The sequence below is a fragment of the Bison bison genome, unplaced genomic scaffold (genome assembly GCF_000754665.1).
Source record: "Bison bison bison isolate TAMUID 2011002044 unplaced genomic scaffold, Bison_UMD1.0 scf7180017864053, whole genome shotgun sequence".
In the NCBI taxonomy this organism is placed as follows: domain Eukaryota; kingdom Metazoa; phylum Chordata; class Mammalia; order Artiodactyla; family Bovidae; genus Bison; species Bison bison.
The window spans coordinates 1,530,324-1,538,864 of record NW_011494625.1 but is presented as its reverse complement, the minus strand read 5'-3'; positions in this window follow the sequence as shown (position 1 = coordinate 1,538,864).

Genomic DNA, 8,541 nt, shown 5'->3' with positions numbered 1-8,541 from the left:
GGCCCCAGAGGCTGGCAGAGTCTGCTCAATGAAGGGACCGAAAGGAAACCAGCTTGATTTTAATCATCTGTCAAAACCGTTGAAAATGAACTTTCTCTCAGCTAATTCTTTTTGAAGCTTTCAAAGCCTAAGAACATAATGAAGGCTACCCTTTGTCATGTTTTCATCTATTTTTTTGGCCGTGGCACAGGAGGTAGCTTTTGGAAGTATACGGCTGTCCTCTCTGACGACTTTCAAAACGTGGATTTGCTCATCGAAACTTTATTTTTTTGCTAGATCACCCACAGCATCTTTAACCTTTACGTGCACTCTTGATATGCGACTTCTAAGACTTAGCAAACCCCGTGTTTACCAAGTGTTCCACAGGTCAGGGGGCAGTGGAGACGAGTGGCAAGTACAGTCTCTTAATCTCTGAGACTGTTTCCTCACTTGCACCATGGGGTTAACAACAGTCTCTAGCTTGTGGGACTGCTGTGAAGATTAAGCTTGATAGGCATGAAAAGTCTCAGAGGCTCCGTACAGTCCTGGGCAAGTGGCAAGGACGTCGTCTCCCCTATTATCACTATTACTACCAGCTGCCTGTCCTCTGCTGTCCAGGGCGGCAGTCACCGGCCACCTGTAGCCACTGGGCAACCGAGCAAGACGAGGCTCGCGGTGCTCAGCTTCTCTCCCTGCAGACACGGGCTCTCTGCCACGTGAGCTCGGTGGTTGCAGCTCCTGGGCTCTCCCAGGCTCAACAACTGTGCTCGGGCTAGGGAGCTCCGAGACACTTGGAATCGTCCCAGACCAGGGGCTGAACCTGTCTTCTGCTTTGGCAGGCGGATTCTTTACCCCCAGGGAAGCCCTCTTCTCCGTGTTTTGAAATACAGCTTCTAGAAAATCTAAAATGGCACGGATGGCTTCCACATCAGATTTCTCCGGGATGGTGTGGGTGCAGGCAGACAGGTGGGGTGGGGTGGAAACAGTGAGCTGGGAAATGGTGGTCCACACGGTCAGTACTGGTGGTCAGATTCAGACAAAGGAGGCAGAGACGCAGAGGGGGAAGTCTAACCCCAGGGCACTGTGGACTCTGGCACAGTTTAATTCCACAGATGACGTCGGGGGTTAAAGGGCGGTCCTCACAGGGACCAGACAAGCTGAAAATCGGTGGGCTCAGATAAGGGGGTTCTGGAGAGGGCACACTGGGATACCCCGGGGGAAACCAAGCCCCAGGGTGGAGCATGTGTTTGACAGGAAACCACACAGCGGGCAGGTATCAGGGACCTCAACCAAGGGGTGGCCATGGAGGGGTAGGAAGCCCACTCTGGGGTCGCTGCTGCTACGGAAACAATTCAACCCCACAGGTGATGGTCAATATTCACTCTGGGCCAGGCCCTCTGCTAGAAACCAGATGGGACATAGAGCCTGCCTGCAAGGTGGTCCCAGTGATGTAAGGAAGACAGAGACAAACAGGTGATCATGGCTCACAGGGATTAGTGTTGTGATAGGAGGGGAGGGCGGAGAAGGCGATGGCACCCCACTCCAGTACTCTTGCCTGGAAAATCCCGTGGATGGAGGAGCCTGGTGGGCTGCAGTCCATGGGGTCGCTAAGAGTTGGACACGACTGAGCGACTTCACTTTCACTTTTCACTTTCATGCATTGGAGAAGGAAATGGCAACCCACTCCAGCGTTCTTGCCTGGAGAATCCCAGGGACGGGGGAGCCTGGTGGGCTGCCGCCTATGGGGTCTCACAAAGTCGGACACGACTGAAGCGACTTAGCAGCAGCAGCAGGATGGGAGGGAGCTCACTGAGGGAGAGCGAACCCATTCTCTCGGATGAGGGACAGCTCCTGGGAGAGAGCAGCATCCCAACAGAGACCTCTCTGTGGGAAGCAGCCAGGTAAGAAGGGAGAAGCAGGTTCTAGGTTGAGGGCGCATCAAAGTCAGGAGAACTCTGTGCTCCAGGAGGTGTAAGCAGACGCCGGGGAGCTTCACAGCAATGTGCAAGGGGCGGGTGCTGGCCAGCGGAGAGCGGCTGGCTTACAGAGCCTCAGCATCGCATAAGCAGGAATCTGTGGGCACAGGGCAGGGGGCTTTGAAGAACTTTACACAGAGGAGTGCTGTAACCAGGTTTGTGCTTTAGAAACATCTTTCTGATAACTCTCTGGGGTTCCGGTCCTGGTTCCGGGTAAAATGGACTGAACACACGTTGCTGCTGTTCTAAGCCATTCAGTTTGCATTCTTTGCTATAGCAGCCCTAGCAAACTAGCACATCATCACCTTATTTTTCTTTCTTAAACGAATTACGCCCATCTCGTTGGCTAAATTGCTTCCTCCCAGGTAACTTGCTAGTCTGAACTTTCGCTATATGTCTTTTGGCCCACAACCCTGAGGTTGAGATTAATATCTGGTTTTTGTGGAGCCTAGAGAGAAGAGGACACGATTTCTCTGAGTGGTTAGCTAATAACTCATAAATATTGTCTATGTAGGTAGGACATTGTCCCCTACACAGTTCACTCTTGTCCTATACATAGTAAAGATCTAATATGCTGTAATGCTTTGTAAAAAGATGCTTGCTCCTTGGAAGGAAAGCTCTGACAAACCTAGACAGCGAATTCAAAAGCAGAGACATCACTTTGCCAACAAAGGTCCATATAGTCAAAGCTGTGGTTTTTCCACTAGTTATGCACAGATGTGAGCGTTGGACCATAACGAAGGCTGAGCAGCAAAGAATTGATGCTTTTGAACTGTGGTGTTGGAGAAGACTCTTGAGAGTCCCTTGGACTCCAAGGAGATTAAACCAGTCAGTCTTAAAGGAAATCGGTCCTGAATATTCATTGGAGAACTGATGCTGAAGCAATACTTTGGCCACCTGATGTAAAGGGCCAACTTGTTGGAAAACAACCTGACGCTGGGAAAGACTGAGGGCAGGAGGAGAAGGGGGCGACAGAGGATGAGATGGTTGGATGGCATCATCGACTCAATGGACATGAGTTTGAGTAAGTTCCGGGAGATGAGGACAGACAGGGAAGCCAGACATGCTGGAGTCCATGGGGCCGCAAAGAACTGGACACAACTTAGTGACTGAACAACAACAATGTTGCGAGTTACCCTGGGTCTGGAGTTTCTCCTGCTATACACCCCACCACAAGTTTCCTTTGGGAGTAAGGTGAACAGAGGGGCTGTAGGGATTGGGGGAGTGTGTGGTCCAGACCGTAAACAGACAAGAGTCCAGTGCTTCTTGTCGGGAGGGGCTGAGGGAGGGAGTCCAGGGTGAGAGCAGAGCATCCTTCCTGTCATCAGGGAGACGGGAAAACAACAGGACGGGGCTAGAGCGGAGGGTCCAGGGAGGGCCACATGGACCCCCACGTGTCTGCAGGGAAACTGAAGGAGCCGAGGAGGGAGCACGTGGGGAAGAAACGGAATTCCAGCCCTGGAAGGGGGAGTGGCTCTGCGGAAGGGACCCGCGCCCACCAGCAAAGCTGGAACATCTCAGGCGTCCGCTCGTGGGTTCCAGTGAAGACGTTCTGACGACGAGAGCTGAATTAAGCGTCCGTGACGGAGCCCTTAACTCACATGTGAAGGGATCTCTGCAGACTCTCCTCCCGCCCCTGCTGGTTACTTCTGGAGCCTCTGTCAGCAGAAGAGCAGTTCTTTCCTGTCTCATTCTCGGGCGCCTCCCCGGGGCCCTGACCCAGGTTCTCGGGGTGCAAGAAGGCTGAGCATCGCTGCCCTTGCATGTCCTGGGGCGCGTGGCGCCGTGCCCAGGCCTGGCTCTCCCCTCCCTGCTTGGTGCTGGGTCCCCCGGTTTGTGGAGACACCGTGCGGTACTCTACCCTCTGGTGCCTGTACCCCATTGCCATGTGGACCCCACAACGTGCCATGAGGGGCCTGGAGGCCCTGAGTTCCTGGCGCGTCAGCTACCGGCCCAGACTCCCGCGGGCGTTCTCTCTCCTCAAGGCTCAATGCACATCTGCAGGGCTGGATGGGGGCGTGGGACCCCAGGCCCCTTCCCTTCTGCCTCTGTCCTCAGAAGCTCGCCCACAAGGCAGAGCCCACATCATGACTTCCACCCCAAAATATCCAGAAGAGACGACGTGTGCCCTTTGCTCCAGGGAGGATCGGCTTCCTTCCACAGCTGTGCTGAGTCTCAGGTTCTGATTTTTAGGGCCGTTTCTCCAGCATCTGGGAGCCAGCTCCCTAAGTGGGGCAGGTATGACCCCCTCCCAGGGGTGACCTTAAAGGCTTGTCTCCAAGTCCAGGGTTCTACAGCCTGAGCGTGACTGTGAAATATTGAAGTCAAAACATGTAAAATATTGAACAGTGAGATCCAATTAAAAAATTGAACAAGAAGCAAACAGCTGCAGACAGACAGCCCTCAGGGCCTGTGAAAGGGAAGGGAAAAAACGCAACTCAGACAAACAAATGGTCTGGTACCTTTGCAGGCAACAAAGGGACAATCCAGCGCGATGATGAAAAACTGTGGACAGGGAACGAGGCAAGACTCAAGCACCTTTCTCTTCCAAATGACAGCAGACCAGGCGTGTGTCGCCCAGGATGGTGGAGAGGGTCGTCACCGAGAGTGCAGACATGGACAGGTGACCACGGGTGGTTTACTCCTTCATTTATTTTTTTAAAAATCAAATATATTGACATACAACAATGTGTATGTTTAAGATGTACAAGGTATTAAATAATACAGCCATATATTGTAATGATTGCTGTCAAAGTGACATTTACTGCTTCGATCATATTGCATAACTCTTCTTTCTTTTTGGTGGTCGGGACAATTCATTTTTAGTAGGGGAGTTTCATCGTTAAGCCGTCCTTCAGTTTCTTCCATTTCATGACCAAAAAGGAGGTGAGAAAAGGAAAAATAGAAAGCAGGTGTGAGGTCTGAACCTTTGCATCCCTCAAAACCTCAGAGGTTGAAACAGACCCCACCCCTGTGATGGTGTTGCCAGGTGAGGGCTTTGGAGAATGGTTGGGTCAAGAGGCTGGACTCCCCTTGGGTGGGTGTGGAGCGCTTATCAAAGAGGCCACAGGGAGCCCCCTCCCCGCTTCCAGCACTCAGGACCCAGGCGGAAGACAGCCATCGGCCTAGAACCAGGAGCCAGGAGGGCCGTCCCCAGACACCCTGGACTTGCAGCTTCCAGAAATGTGAAAAGGGGCATTTCTGCTGCTCCTAAGCTGCCCATTCCATGGTGTTTTTGTTTCAGCAGCAAAACGAACTAAGCACGTGACCCTTTTCTGGGGAAAGGTGTGACTCAGGGTGTTACTGCATCTGGCTGGAGAAGTAAGTGTGGGAATGAGCTGATGGACACTGAGCACCCCAGGGGCCCCACTGCGCCTGTCAGGGCGCCAGGGCCGCTGCAGTCCCACTGATCCCTGAAGATGCAAGGCTCTGCTTCTTCACTTCGCTAACCCTGACTTGCTCTTCTATAAAGTGGGCCATTGGATTATCCCCCATGGGCTCAATGAGACTAAGTATTGAGACGGAGGCTGGACTCCCCTGGTGGCACAATGGGAAAGAATCTGCTTCCCAATGCAGGAGACGCAAGAGACTCGTGTTTGATCCTTGGGTGGGGAAGATCCCCTGGAGTAGGAAATGGCAACCCACTCCAGTATTCTTTCCTGGAAAAATCCCTTGGACAGAGGAGCCTGGCGGGCTATAGCCCATGGGGCCTCAAAGAGTCAGACAGCGTTGAGTAACTGAACACAAAGTCCCTAGCACAATACCAAAACATAGCAAGTGCTCAAAAAATTGTTAGCTTTTAAACTGGCGCTATTACTACTGCAGTTGTTCTGCCTTCTCAAACGTTATTTTTCTATATCACGTATTTTAACCTTTTTAGTCTACCTTTATGTGGAATCCTTGATTTATGATGGGAAGAGCTGACTCATTTGAAAAGACCCTGATGCTGGGAAAGATTGAAGGCAGGAGGAGAAGGGGATGACAGAGGATGAGATGGTTGGATGGCATCACCGACTCAATGGACATGAGTTTGAACAAGCTCCGGGAGATGATGACGGACAGGGAGGCCTGGCGTGCTGCAGTCCATGGGGTCACAAAGCGTCAGACACAACTTGAGCGACTGAACTGAACTGATGTGGAATCCCTGTTGTAACTCTTTGATTATTTCAATAATATTCTCTGGCCCCTTCTCCAGTTTTCTCCAACCATTGAGTAGAAGACAAGGAGGGAAAACCACAATAAAATGATATGAGCTTGTGTGGCATGGACTTTTTCCTTCTTTGCATCCTTGGTTGAGTTTCAAGGAATGCATAAAAACATCAGCTGAAGGAAGAAATTATTGTTTTCAGCTGAAATAAGATCGATGCAAATATTCTTTTTTTCAAGAGTGAGGGACCAAGAAACTGAAAGAAAGAATTTGGTGTTGTCCTACTTTTTAAAGGAAATCTGGGTTTGGGGAGGAAAAAAAAATCAGGTTGGTACATTTGAAGGCAGCTGAGGACTTCAGTTCCAGTGGAACAACTGAAGTTATTTACAAACTAGATGTTAAGTGGCTGATTCCCAATTCCCCTGGAATCCCTGCTTGCCCAGATCAAATGATGGGGAAACTTGGCAGAGGAACTTGTCTGAGAAAGCTGGCTGAGGAAACTGTAGATGATTCAAATCTGAAGTTGAGCTGCTGGGATGGTATGTTTTCCCTCCTTGACAAGTCAGGTTAAAATCAGCACGTGGCCTTTTCCATTCTCTCACTAGCTATTTTGGGTGATTTTTTCTGGAGGCAGACGTAATTGTTACATTTGCAGATGTTACATTTAGTTCTTCACATCCCCAATGTGTATCTTTTCTTTTTTTTTAAACAGGAAGCAAGTTTAATTAAAAATTACATGCATTTTCTTTCTTAGGCCTCTTTTTTTTTTTGGCCTGGAAAGTTTCTGTTTCAGGGGAAACTTGTCCCTGAATATTTCCCTTAAATTCTTCTCAGGGTTTATGCAGTTCAGTGAACATGACCTTAACCTAGATTGACTTAAACCAGCCACACGTAGAAGAAATCAAGGTGCCAAGGAACCACGTCAGGACATAAAAGGAACACAGGCTCCTGGGTGAGGTCAAGGCTCAGAGACAGTTTGCATCCGATGATGTCGAAGGGAAATTAGGCAACAGGCCTTCAGCTCCAGGGTGAGTACCCATCTGCTTTGGACTGAATGTCTGTGTCTCCCCTAAGTTCATAGGTTAAAATCCTAACCTCCATCATGGTGCTGTTAGCGGGTGGGTCTTTGGGAGGTGATGATATGATTCGTGCTTCTATAAAAAGGGACCCCAGAGTGCTCCAGCACACACCTTGTCATGTGAGGGCACAGCAGAAGGACAGCTGTCTGCGGTCCAGGAAGCGGGCTCCACCAGACATCAAATTTACCAGCAGCTTGGTCTTTCTGAGCTCCAGAAATAAATGAGAAAAATGTGAGAAATAAATGTCTGTTGTCCGTAAGGCACCCAGCTTATGGTATTTTTATTACAGCATTCTGAACTGACTCATGCACCTCCTGAACAGAATAACTCATATTCATTGAGCTACATGCCTGGCACTGTTCTTTCATTTACTTCTCAAGGTATTTCTGTAAGTAAGGCAGGTATTATTACTGTTGACGTGTGCAGATGAACAAACAGAGGCTTCGAGAATCTGAGGCCCTCGCCCAGTTAACAGCTGAAAAGATGGCCTAATTCTAGATGCTTCTTCCACAACTCTTTCTTCTCTGTACAATTTCTAGCCTCCCCAGTGCCCACTTAGGGGACGGTGTGGTTCCAGTGGGACTAATGCCAATCCAGCTCTCGGGTGGGTCATGTGACACGGGCAAGCCAATCAGCACCGGTGCAAGGTGATTGGCCAAGAATGGTCACGTGATCCAAACCATTGCACTCAGAGTGAATGCTGGGCTGGGGAGAAAGGCCCCGCTCCTCTGTACTTTGGACAAGTGTGAAACTATTTACTATTATACGAAGGACTGTCGGAGGGTGAAGCCGATACTCAGGGAGGCCAGAGGTAAAAGAACTGCAGAGAAATAGAGGTGACATGGTGATGACCGCGTGAAGCTTTCTAGCGAACCGTGGCTGAAGCCTGAACCGCATGACCTCAGCAGTGAGCGCTGAGCCATGTGTATAACCAGATGGAGCTGGTCTCCGTTCCTTACAAACATTCCAAGTGGGGCGATCACACTGACCCAGTGGATCTTCAGCTTTCTGCCTGAACCTTGCTTGGGGAAGTTCTCCTTGGGCACCAAAGTTTCCTTAAAAATAATATACACACACGCACACACACACCCACACATACACAGAGGTGCTCTTAAAATATTAGAAGGGCCTACAGACACCAAAATGACTGGAGCTCGCTTATTTCCACTTGAGTCCCTTGGTTTGGAGGCATCATAGCATAATCTTAAATCAGGGAATTTTTTTTTTTTTTCAGAGAAGTTTATTTAGGAGAGATTTTTAGAATACTTGATGGTGATTTTGAAACAGTGGCAAATCATTGATAAGAAGTAATTAAGTTCTTTGGCAGGGCCCCCTCCCCCTCTCCACAGATCGGAAGAGC